Genomic DNA, 12,681 nt, shown 5'->3' with positions numbered 1-12,681 from the left:
TGATTTTCCTCCCTCAGGGGCTCTGAGCCCACCCCCACTAGCAGCAGGAAGGTGACAGGAAAGGGATTAAGCCCCTGGGACCTCACATTACGTTGGGGAGCCACAGGAGCAGTGGAGACCCCTCATTTTATGTAGGATCCTGATGTGCCCCAGCTGGCTCCATCCTGAGGATGGAAACCCTCTGGCATCATACTCTCACGGGCCACTATTTATACCCTCCTGACACCTCCCAAGGCCAGGTGTGGCACACACCTGTAATCCCAGCACTTTGGGAGGCAGAGGTGGGAAGATCTCTTGAGCTCAGGAGTTTGAGACCAGCCTGGGCAACACAGGGAGACCCCTATCTCTCTAAGTAATCAAAAACTTGGCCCAGTGTGATGGCACAAGCCTGTAGTCCCAGCTACTTAGGAGGCCAAGGCAGGAGGATCACTTAAGTTTGAGGAGCTTGAGGCTGCAGTGAGCTAGGATTGCACCACTGCGCCCCAGCCCAGGTGACAGAGCAATACCCTGTCTCAAAAAAAAGAACAAAGCACTGAGCCTTTCTTCTGCCCCCTGCTCCCATCAGCCCACTCCATCTTCGAAGCCTGCCTGGCACTTGTCCTGCATGGGAGCTCGGCTGCCGCCCAGAAGCGAGTCCACTGCAGGTTCACTGCTGGTGCTTCCCGAGGGGCAGGATTACAGGGTGTGCTTTTTCCCGCTTTAGGATTCCTTCTAAATCCTAATTGTTTTAGTACAGTGAACATGCTTTAAAAATGCTTTTATGTAATCTGTCATGAGAATTTTAAGGAAAAAAGAAAGATAAAAATGCCTTAACAGAAGACCTGGAGAGATCCACCAGCAGCAGGGCCTGGCAGTGCTAAGCCCTGGGGTCCCGGTAGAGAACTGGGAATGGCCATGGTGGCTGCACTAGGCAGAGAGTGAGGCCAAGGGGGTGGGGGGGGGCGAGGCTGAGGGGGTAGAGAGTGAGGCCAAGGGGGTGGGGAGATTGAAGCTGAGGGGGTGGGGAAGTGAGGCCAAGGGGGTGGTGGGCAAGCTTCACCGTTCCTGGTGAAAGGGACTGGCCCCTGATGGCTGCCTGGACAGATATCAAGAACCTGCTTCAGGACCACCACATCTGATGGACTTTCGGGAGCTCCCTACAAGGCCCACCTACCTGCCTCCCTTTGCTCTAGACCTGTGGCTCCCAACCATGAGCTCCAGTCCAGACCTCTATAGCCTCACCCACCCAAGGGTGGGTGACCGGTGGCAGAATGCAGGGCCTTGGCCCCAGCACTGCTGCTGGTTGCTTAGCAGCCTGGAGGGCTGGTTTCCCCTGAACCCCCAGGACAGCACACACAGCCCCAGTCCCATGCAGCTGCAGCTCCTAACACACATGAAATTGCTCTTGGGGACAACTTCAGAGCCTTCTCAGTGCCCTCAGGGGGTCAGTATTGAAGCAGTGATGGGATTCTGTCATCCAGTCCCTCAGCACAGTTGGCCAAGTGTTTGCCACACTGCTTGGACAAGGGATGACAAAGCAGCCCATGAGCCAGCCACCAAGTCACCACCTAAGACAGCGGGGATTCAGCCTAACACACAGTGGTCAAGTGCCCCTGGGCTGCAAGGCTGCTAAGGGGTCCAAGTCTTGGAAAGTCACACGTCTCAGAGTCCCCAACTCTTCACTGGCGTTTGGTCTTTGGTTCCTTTCTCAGTCAGGAGAAAGCAAGGCAGCAGCGGCCGGGAGACTCGCCCTTGTGCTCCTGGCTGATGCCAGGCTTCAAGGGCACACAGACAACATCAGAAATGCCTCCCCGCAGACACTGCCCAGCCATGGCCCAAAGTGCTACCTTGAGCTTCTCCCCAGAATGTGGGGGAGGCCCTCGTGCTGTGCTTGTGGGCGCATGGGGTGACTGGCCCAGGGCTGCCTGAACCCAATCCCTTCCCCACTCCCGCTTTGCCCGCAGACCTCCTCTCCTGTCTGTAGCCTTGCCTGCGCATTTTCTCCTAGTCCTTCCCAAGCCACCTGGGAGAGCTCTCAGTCCCCTCCCCCGGCTCCCAGCAGTGCCTGCTGTCCGGGGCTGCAGCCTCCAACTCTCCAGGACCAGCGCCAGAAAGGTAGCTTTATCTGTGTCCACCGTGTCACAGAGAGGGCATCCTTAGGGAAGCAAGGGACCTAACCCTGGATATAAGAGCTGGGACCAGGCCCTCAGCTCCCCACCATACCTACTCAACTATCCATGTCCTCCTCCCCTCATCCCTGCTCCTCTGAAGCTCCCAGCAGAATCTCCTTCCTAAGTATCTGCTGTCTTGATTGTTCCCTAGTGAACTGGCTCACGTGTCTGAAACTCATCTTCACAGCCAGATGGTGGCTCGATGCTTTCCCTCTGCACCTCATTTTCACAGAGCTTGGAGCCCAGAGAGCACCCTCTCTGGGTAGAGGTAAGGGAGGCCCAAGGGAGTGAGGGTGCACAGGTAGGCAGAGGGGCTGGAGCTCCTGGCACCTACAAGCGTTCACCCATGGGAATAGGCCACCGTGTGGCAGGTGGAGGTGGGTTTGGAGGTGGAAGGGGTATGAACCAAGCCCTCAGCCAGGAGGGAGACAAACTTGGAGCTAAGTCCAGTACAGACAGCTGAGGCCACGGAGTCTGCCTGGGGAAGGGTTGGGAAGCCCGGGAGTTGGGACTGGGCCTCACACCCACCAAGTTGGGGCTTCAGGTGGTGGAAGGGATCCCAAAGCCAAGGTCCTCCAAGCAAGAGCTGATGTGTGGCAGAGCCAGGGAAACAGAGGCAAGAATCCCAGCTGGGAGGGCTGATGCCTGGCCTCCCCCAGAGTTCCCTCAGAAGGTCCCAGGATCCCAGCTGCCTTCTCGTCATGCCGATCCCTCCTGTTCTCAGCTGGCTGGTCTGGGGCGGAGCTGGGCTCTGAACCATTTGAGGACAGAAACTCAGCTGGGGTGCTCCATGCACAAAGCTGTCTTAGATCTGCTTCCTCGGACGTGGACATTGGAGTTCTGGACATCTGGGCCTTCCACAGTCGAGAAGTGGGCACAACCCCTCGAGAGCCAATCTTGGGAGGTGGAAGTTGCAGTGAGCCGAGATCGTGCCACTACACTCCAGCCTAGGTGACAGAGTGAGACCCTGTCTTAATGAAACAAACAAAAATCACATTTTTGCTGGGCACAGTGGCTCTCGCCTGTAATCCCAGCACTTTGGGAGGCTGGGGCGGGTGGATCACGAGGTCAGGAGTTCAAGACCAGCCTGGCCAAGATGGTGAAACCCCATCTCTACTAAAAATACAAAAATTAGCTGGGCAGGTGGCAGGCACCTGTAATCCCAGGTACTTGGGAGGCTGAGGCAGAGAATTGCTTGAATCCAGGAGGTGGAAGTTGGAGTGAGCCGAGATCACGCCACTACCCTCCAGCCTGGGCGACAGACTGAGACTCAGTCTCAAAAAAAAACAGCCAGCCCCGAGGATTTGTGCTACCCCCATAGACGGTCCTGGGCAGGTGTGTAGCTCCAGGACCTCTTCTTCACACATTGCAGGCTCAAAAGGCCTGCCTCTGGGGCCTGCTCCCTCCCTCTCCCCAGACTTGTCTACAAAAGGAGTGCCAAGTCACTTTTACTCAGGCTTTCTTTTTTTTTTTTTTAAGAGACAGGTCTCTGCCACCATGCTGGAGTGCAAATGGTGCCAACACAGCTCCCTGCAGCACCAGCCTCCTGGGATCAGGCGATCCTCTACCTCAGCCTCCCAAGCAGCTAGGACCATAGGTATGCACCACCACGGCTGGCTAATTTTTTCTTTTTTTTTTTTTTTTTTTAGGAGATGAGATCTTACTATGTTGCCCAGGCTAGCCTTCGTGAGGTTCTTTTTTATTATTATTAAAAATTTGAAACAGAGTCTCACTCTGTAGCTCAGGCTGGAGTGCAGTGGTGTGATCTCGGCTCACTGCAACCTCTGCTTCCCAGGTTCAAGCGATTCTTCTGCCTCAACCACCAGAGTAGCTGGGATTACAGCCATGTGTCACCACCCCTGGCTAATTTTTGTATTTTTAGTAGAGATGGGGTTTCACTATGTTGGCCAGGCTGGTCTTGAACTCCTGACCTCAAGGCATCTGCCTGCTTCAGCCTCCCAAAATGCTGGGATTACAGGCATGAGCCACTGTGCCCAGTCGTAGTCAGGTTTTGGATGGCCTCTGTCCACACTCACTTTTATGAAAGCCACATGCACACCAGCACAATATGGCATTCCTTCAAAGTATTATCTAAGCAATTACCATTACATGAATATTTCTAGGTAAAATGTTAAATGGATGTAGAAACTTTAAAGGATATAAAGAGTGATTAAAATGTATTTTGCATTTCTTAAATTATAAAAGTAACAACATGACAAAGCTTGGAAAAGAGAAAAAGAAAAACAAGACTTGTTTTCAAGCATGGAACACAATAATTGTGTTTTAAAATGCAGTTTAAGGCCGGGCACAATGGCTCACCCCTGTAATCCCAGCACTTTGGAAGGCCGAGGTGGGCAGATCATTTGAGGTCAGGAGTTTGAGACCAGCCTGGCCAACATAGTGCGAAACCTTTCTCTACTAAAAATATAAAAATTAGCCAGGCATGGTGGTGGGCACCTCTAGTCCCAGCTACTCGGGAGGCTGAGGCAGTAGAATCCCTTGGACCCAGGAGGCAGAGGCTGAGATGTCAGTGAGCCGAGATCATGCCATTCCACTCCAGCCTGGGGGACATAGCGAGACTCTGTCTCAAAAAAAAAAAAAAAATGACAACAACAACAAAAAATGCAGTTTAAGAAACAAAACCTCTTGCAATAAAAGGCATCCCATTTTGCCCAGAAAGACTGGAATAACACAGAGAAGTTGCTAGTTACTGAAGATGAAAACGTACTAAGTGTAAAAGCTATCGATTTTGGAGTCAGAACTACACGTACATTCCCCCTCACCCCCAAGACAAAGTCTTGCTCTGTCACCCAGGCTGGAGTGCAGTGGCGCCATCTCGGCTTACTGTGCAAACTCCACCTCCCAGGTTCAAGCACTTCTCTGTCTCAGCCTCCTAAGTAGCTGGGATTACAGGTGCCCACCACCACACCCAGCTAATTTTTGTATTTTTAGCAGAGACAAGGTTTCACCATGTTGGCCAGGCTGGTCTAGAATTCCTGACCTTGTGATCCACCCACCTCGGCCTCCTAAAGTGGTAGGATTACTGGCGTGAGCCACCACGCCTGGCCCCATGTATATGTTTTATTGACAAAAATGGGCTGGAATTTGGTGCATTTATCGTCCTCCCTGGACAAGAATTCTCCTCCATTGACATCATGTCCAGGAGGGCTGGGGCCCCACCAGGGAACATGCCACTGCTCCAGAGGGCTTCAGGCTGACCAGTGGTGACACAGGCAGGCTGCTGAGCCTTCACATGCCGTCTCAGTGCCAGATCCCAACAGTGCAGCAAACTTTTTCAAACAGTTCATCGTGTACTGTTTTCTTTTAGTAAGTGGAAGATTTTCATGCTAAGAAAAGTTTGTAGGCAGACATTTAGAAGGAAATAGTAGAATTTTCTTACAGACTATGTGTCTGTGAGGACACAGATATCCAGCCCTGACAATCCTATATAAACTGTTCATCGGGTGCTGTTTTATTTCAGTAAATGGAAGGTAAAAATCTTCTTCCTGGCTGAGCGCGGTGGCTCACGCCTGTAATCCCAGCACTTTGGGAGGCCGAGGCGGGCGGATCACGAGGTCAAGAGATCGAGACCATCCTGACCAACACGGTAAAACCCCGTCTCTACTAAAAATACAAAAAAATTAGCTGGCGTGGTGGCATGCACCTGTGGTCCCAGCTACTCGAGAGGCTGAGGCGGAAGAATCACTTGAACCCGGGAGGCGGAGGTTGCAGTAAGCCGAGATTGCACCACTGCACTCCAGCCTGGCAACAGAGCGAGACTCCGTCTCAAAAAAAAAAAACTTCTCCCCTTTTTTTTTTTTTGAGTCGGAGTCTCGCTCTGTTGCCCAGGCTGTAGTACAGTGGTGCAATCTCAGCTCAGTGCAACCTCTGCCTCCCAGGTTTAAGAGATTCTCTTGCGTCAGCCTCCCGAGTAGCTGGGACTACAGGCATGGACCACCACACCTGGCTAATTTTTTGTATTTTAGTAGAGATGGGATTTCACTATGTTGCCGAGGCTGGTCTCAAATTCCTGAGCTCAGGCAATCTGCCCACCTAGGCCTCCCAAAGTGCTAGGATTACAGGTGTAAGCCACCATGCCCAGCTCTCTTCCATTTTTAAAACGCAAAGTCTTTGACATGGACACTTTGACAACTGATGTCACAGATAAGCTCCAAAGCCTAACAGTGAAACAAACCCACCAGCCAACATCAAAACAACTTTGCCCGTAATAAGATCCTTCTAGACCTCACCCCTTCTAACCAGTATCCTAAATGTTAGAATCGCCCTCATAGATTTATCACTATGTCTGTATCCTTACACACTGCTCTATAGTTTTGCTTGTCTTTTAACTTTCTGAAAATGACATTTTACTATCTGCTTTCTTATACTTTATGTTTGTGTCACTTAGCATATGTTTCTTGAATTCATCCATGCTGTGTGGGTTTCTGGCTCTCTGCAGAAACAGAGCTGCCGTAAACATTCTTGTCGGGTCTCCTGGTTTCCATGCACAGGAGCTTCTCAAGAGTGTACAGCAAGAAGTGAAACCGCTGGGCAGGGCAGGTTATGCAATTTGTAAATTAAAATTTAATTACATTAAAATTAAATGAATTAAATTTTACATTTTCTAATTTTTCCTTTATTTTATTTTATTTTTTATTTTTCTGGCTCCCCCACAATGTAACCTTTTTTTTTTTTTTTGAGATAGAGTCTCTCTGTCACCCAGGCTGGAGTACAATGGCACATTCTCGGTTCACTGCAATCCCCACCTCCTGGATTCTGGATTCAAGAGATTCTCTTGCCTCAGCCTCCCAAGTAGCTGGAATTACAGGCATCTGCCACCATACCCTACTAATTTTTGTACTTTCGGTAGAGATAGGGTTTCACCGTCTTGGCCAGGCTGGTCTTGAGCTCCTGACCTTGTGAACTCCTAACCTCAGCCTCCCAAAGTGCTGGGATTACAGGCATGAGCCACTGCACCCAGTCTGTTTGTTTTACAAATGGGATCTCACTGTGTTGTCCAGGTTGGAGTGCAGTGGCACAACCTTGGCTCACTGGAGTCTTGATCTCCTGGGCTCAATCTATCCTCCCACCTAAGCCTCCCAAGTAGCTGGGACTACATGTGCACACTACCATGCATGGCTAATTTTTTAACTTTTTTGTAGAGATGAGGTTTCATCATGTTGCCCAGACTAGTCTTAAAGTCCTGGCCTCAGGCAATCCACCTGCCTAAGCCTCCCAAAATGTTGGGATTACAGGCATGAGAGCCACTGCACCTGGCCTAAACATTTTTTTTTTTTTTAAGATATAGTCTTGCTCTGTTGCCCAGGCTGGAGTGCAGTGGTGCAATCTCTGCACCCAGCCAATTTTTTTTTTCTTTTTTGAGACAGAGTCTTGCTCTGTTGCCCAGGCTGGAGTACAATGGCACAATCTGAGCTCACTGCAACCTCGACCTCCTGGTTTCAAGTGATTCTTCTGCCTCAGCCCCCTGAGTGGCTGGGATTACAGGTGCCTGCCACCATGCCCAGCTAATTTTTATATTTTTACTAGAGGTGGGTTTTCACTGTGTTGGCCAGGCTGGTCTCGAACTCCTGACCTCATGATCGTGATCCATCCGCCTTGGCCTCCCAAAGTGCTGGGATTACAGGCGTGAGCCACCGCGCCCAGCCCACCTGGCCAATTTTAACAATTTTAAATTTAAATGTTTAGGGCCGGGCACAGTGGCTCACGCCTGTAATCCCAGCACTTTGGGAGGCCAAGGCCGGTGCATAATTTGAGGTCAGAAGTTTGAGACCAGCCTGGCCAAGATGGCAAGATCCTGTCTCTACTAAAAATAGAAAAACTAGCCAGGCAGGGTGGCTACAAGATTCTAACCCTCCCTAAAGTGCTCCTAAAATCAGCGCTTGAGATATTTTGCAGACCCTGCACTTGATGAATCAGCTAGTACCACCCAAATCAATAAACTGGCTCATCTGATCTTGTGGCCCCCCACCTAGGAACTGACTCAGCACAAGAAGACAGGTTCGACTCCCTATGATTTCATCTCTGACCAATCAGCACTCCTGGCTCACTGGCTTCCCTATACTCACCAAGCTATCCTTAAAAACTCTGCTCTACATTGGGCACAATGACTCATGCCTGTAATCCCAGCACTTTGGGAGGCCGAGGCGGGTGGATCACGAGGTCAAGAGATCAAGACCATCCTGGTCAGCATGGTGAAACCCCGTCTCTACTAAAAATACAAAAAATTAGCTGGGCATGGTGGTGTGTGCCTGTAATCCCAGCTACTCAGGAGGCTGAGGCAGGAGAATTGCCTGAACCCAGGAGGCAGAGGTGGCGGTGAGCCGAGATCGCGCCATTGCACTCCAGCCTGGGTAACATGAGTGAAACTCCATCTCAAAAAAAATAAATAAATAAATAAATAAATAAATAATAAAAATAAAAAATAAAAAGATAAAGACTGTGGAGACCAAAGCTCTTTTCAAGTCTTATAGTGGCTGCCCTTAGAGATGATAGATGACAAATGTTTCCTATTCAGTTCTTAGTTAATCTGTTTAGGATTGCGAGGCTCTGGAAGAAAATGATCTAGCTATGTTAACAGAGATTCTTTTTTTTTTTTTTTTTTTTTGAGACAGAGTTTTGCTCTTGTTGCCCAGGCTGGAGTGCAATGGCGCCATCTCAGCTCACCACAACCTCTGCCTCCTAGGTTCCAGCAATTCTCCTGCCTCAGCCTCCCCAGTAGCTGGGATTACAGGCATGCGCCACCCTCCCTGCCTGGCTAATGTTTGTATTTTTAGTAGAGATAGGGTTTCTCCATGTTGGTAAGGCTAGTCTGGAACTCCCGACCTCAGATGATCTGCCCACCTTGGCCTTCCAAAGTGCTGTGATTAAAGGCATGAGCCACCTTGCCTGGCTGAGAGTCTTTACAGATGCAAATTTTCCACCACAAAGAACAGCTTTGGAGGGCCATTTCAAAATATGGCAAAGAAACATGCTTTGGGGTAAGATATTTTTATTTTCTTCCTCGTCTCGTAATGCTATGCCAGAGTCAGGTTGGAAAATAAGTCATGATACATAGGTTTAAATAAAACCTGTCTGAAGCCGGGCGCGGTGGCTCAAGCCTGTAATCCCAGCACTTTGGGAGGCCGAGGCGGGTGGATCACGAGGTCAAGAGATCAAGACCATCCTGGTCAACACGGTGAAACCCCATCTCTACTAAAGCTACAAAAAATTAGCTGGGCACGGTGGCGCGTGCTTGTAATCCCAGCTACTCAGGAGGCTGAGGCAGGAGAATTGCCTGAACCCAGGAGGCGGAGGTTGCGGTGAGCCGAGATCGCACCATTGCACTCCAGCCTGGGTAACAAGAGCAAAACTCCGTCTCAAAAAAAAAAAAAAAAAAAAAAAAACCTGTCTGATGACAATTTATGGTTCGTAGGCATGGCTTCCCAGACCCCTTAGATAGGAATTTGGCCAAGATATAAAAATCAGAGTTTAGTCCTCACACTCAGCCTCTGAAGTTCTCAGGTGCATTGCACAGGCCCAACCTTGGGGTCACACCTCTCTTAGAGCCCCAGGTCTTTTCTCTGTCAACAAGGCAGGGTGACCCCCAACAATGACTCCCCACTGATGGGCCACAGAGCTGCCAAGTGGGAGGGTCACAGGAAGAAAAGGTAAATCTCACCAAGCTAGAGCTCTGGCTGAGATGGTCCACATATTCTTCCCCACTTTTTTTTTTTTAAATTAGGATACAATTTACATGACATCGTATTTCAAGGTTGAGCATCTGAGACCTGTGTGTGATAAGCTCAGGGACACGAACATGACAAATGATTAGAAATTGCAGCGTTCCTACCCCTTCTCCCTAACTCACCAATATCCTAACACAGGCATTGCTGAGATACTTGAGATGACTTCGTCCTTCGACCTTGCTGCTCAGTGACCCTCATAAAGCAAGAGCCAGGGGTTGCCATCCCAATGACCTTCGGTGGGCGAAGGCCACATCTCCAGCTGCCTCCTGGACAATGTCCCTTGAAAATCACATGGATAAGGAGAGGTGTGGTGGCTCACCGCCTATCATCTCAGCACTTTGAGAGGCCAAGGAAGGAGGATCGCAAGGAGCCTGAGACTGCAGTAAGCTACGATTACAAAACCCTGACTCAAAACAAACAAAAAACATTGTATAAGCATTTGTGGGCCAGTTTCGGAGGCTCAGGCCTGTAATCCCAGCACTTTGGAAGGCCGAGGCAGGTGGATCACCTGAGGTCAGGAGTTTGAAACCAGCCTGGCCAAAATGGTGAAACCCCATCTCTACCAAAAAATACAAAAATTAGCTGGGCGTGGTGGTACACGCCTGTAATCTCACCCACTGGGGAGACTGAGGTGGGAAAATTTCTTGAACCTGGGAGGCAGAGGTTGCAGTGAGCTGAGATCATGTCACTGCACTCCAGCCTGGGCGACAGAGCGAGACCCTGTCTCAAAAACAACAACGATAACAACAGTAAAATTATGTAAGCATTTGTGTATTTTTTTTTTTTTTAGACAGGATCTCCTTCTGTTTCCCAGGCTGGTGTGCAGTGACTGGATCACAGCTCAGTGCAGCCTCCAAATCCTGGGTACATGCAATAGGGGCATTCTTGGGTGCACAGGAAAGAAGTCTGGTTGGCTCTTGGAGGTGGCATGGAGGGGTGGCTGAGGACATTCATGCTGTGCTTTATGTGCCTTGCATTACTGAATTTGTAAAAATGAGCATGAAATATTTTTATAATTACAAACAATTGTAAAGTAGAAAGAAAGGAAACCTTCTTGGAAACTAAATGGAGAGAATGGGCTGAAGAAGACGCTGAGGGCTACTTGCTACAGAGAGGCCAGGCGAGCAGCAGTCAGGGCAGAATAAATGGGGACAGAGTGGAGAGCTGGGTTGCTAAAGCAGGCACAGTAGCTCACGCTTATAATCCCAGCACTTTGGGAGGTCAACGCGGGCGGATCACCTGAAGTCAGGAGTTCAAGACCAGCCTGGCCAATATGGGGAACCCTTGTCTCTACTAAAAAAATACAAAAATTAGCTGGGCGTGGCAGTGGGTGCCTGTAATCCCAGCCAATAGGGAGCCTGAGGCAGGAGAATCACTTGAACCCAGGAGGCAGAGGTTGCAGTGAGCTGTGATCACGCCACTGCACTTCAGCCTGGGTGACAGAGCGAGACTCCAGCTCAAAAAAAAAAGACCCTCCTTCTCCATGTTTGTCTCCTCTCTTCTTCCCCCTTCCCTTTCCTTGGCGATGGCAATGTGGCTGGAAGCCGAGGAAGCAGCTGGTGTGGATAAAAAATCAAGCAAATATATTGAGGGTAATAGGAGCCAGGTTTCTCACTGCTGGAGATGAGAATTACAAATACAGAAAAAGGGAAAGCTGAAAAGAGCCCTGAGGCATCAGAGATGTCAGTGTGGACTCTTCACACATGCATCTATAAATATGTGGGAGACAGCCTGAAGGGGCTCCCATTGGCCAAGTCTGGAATAGTTGGAGCATCCAAAAAAAAATGACCAGATGGCCAGGTGCAGTGGCTCCCACCTATGCTCCCAGTACTCTGGGAGGCCAAGGCAGGAGGATCACTTGAGCCAGGAGTTCAAGGTCAGCCTGGGCAACATAGGGAGATCCTGTCTCTACAAGAAATTTTTTTTTAATTAGACGGGTGTGATGGCATGTGCTTGTAGTCTCAGGAGGCTGAGGCACAAGAATCACCTAAGCCAAGGAGATGGAGGTTGTAATAGAGCAAGACCCTGTCTAAAAAGAGAGAGACAGAGAGACTACAAACTACTGCATAATATAGGCATCCATGAATTTGTGCTGATTAAAGGGAAGGAAAGGCTCTTCCTTATGGGACAGTGCCAACCCATGAATGTAGAGGGTTAATGAAAATGGAGATGCCATCACTTGGTAAGTACCATCCTGATAGGCTGATTCAATCGAGAGGGTTACAGATAGGGAGAGGCTAAGGCTGTCGGATGGAGAGTGGATAAAATACAGAATATCACAAAATATGGCCAGGTGAGGTGGCTCACGCCTGTAATCCCAGCACTTTGGGAGGCTGAGGTGGGCAGATCACCTGAAGTCTAGGAGTCCGAGACCAGTCTTGCCAACATGGTAAAACCCCGTCCCTATTAAAAATACAAAAATTAGCCAGGTGTGATGGCGGGCGCCTGTAATCCCAGCTACTTCGGAGGCTGAGGCAGGAGAATCGTTTGAACCCTGGAGGTGGCGGTGAGCTGAGATTATGCCACTGCACTCCAGCCTGGGTGACAAGAGTGAGACTTTGTCTCAAAAAAAGAAAAAGGAAAAATGAATCTCCCACTCCACATAGGTCTCCTGCCACACCGCCATCAGGAGGAGAGTCTGGTTTCCCTCCCCTTGAATCTGGACAGAGGGCAGGGACTTGGCTATAACCAATACAACATGGCAGGAGTGACTCTAAACCAAGATGGGTACAGTGGCTGACGCCTGTAATCCCAGCACTTTGGGAGGCCCAGATGAGCAGATTGCT

Source organism: Sapajus apella, unplaced genomic scaffold (assembly GCF_009761245.1).
Source record: "Sapajus apella isolate SASKATOON/1434 unplaced genomic scaffold, GSC_monkey_1.0 scaffold274, whole genome shotgun sequence".
Taxonomy (NCBI): Eukaryota; Metazoa; Chordata; class Mammalia; order Primates; family Cebidae; genus Sapajus; species Sapajus apella.
The sequence above is the reverse complement of the archived record's forward strand: the minus strand, read 5'-3'. Positions refer to the sequence as shown.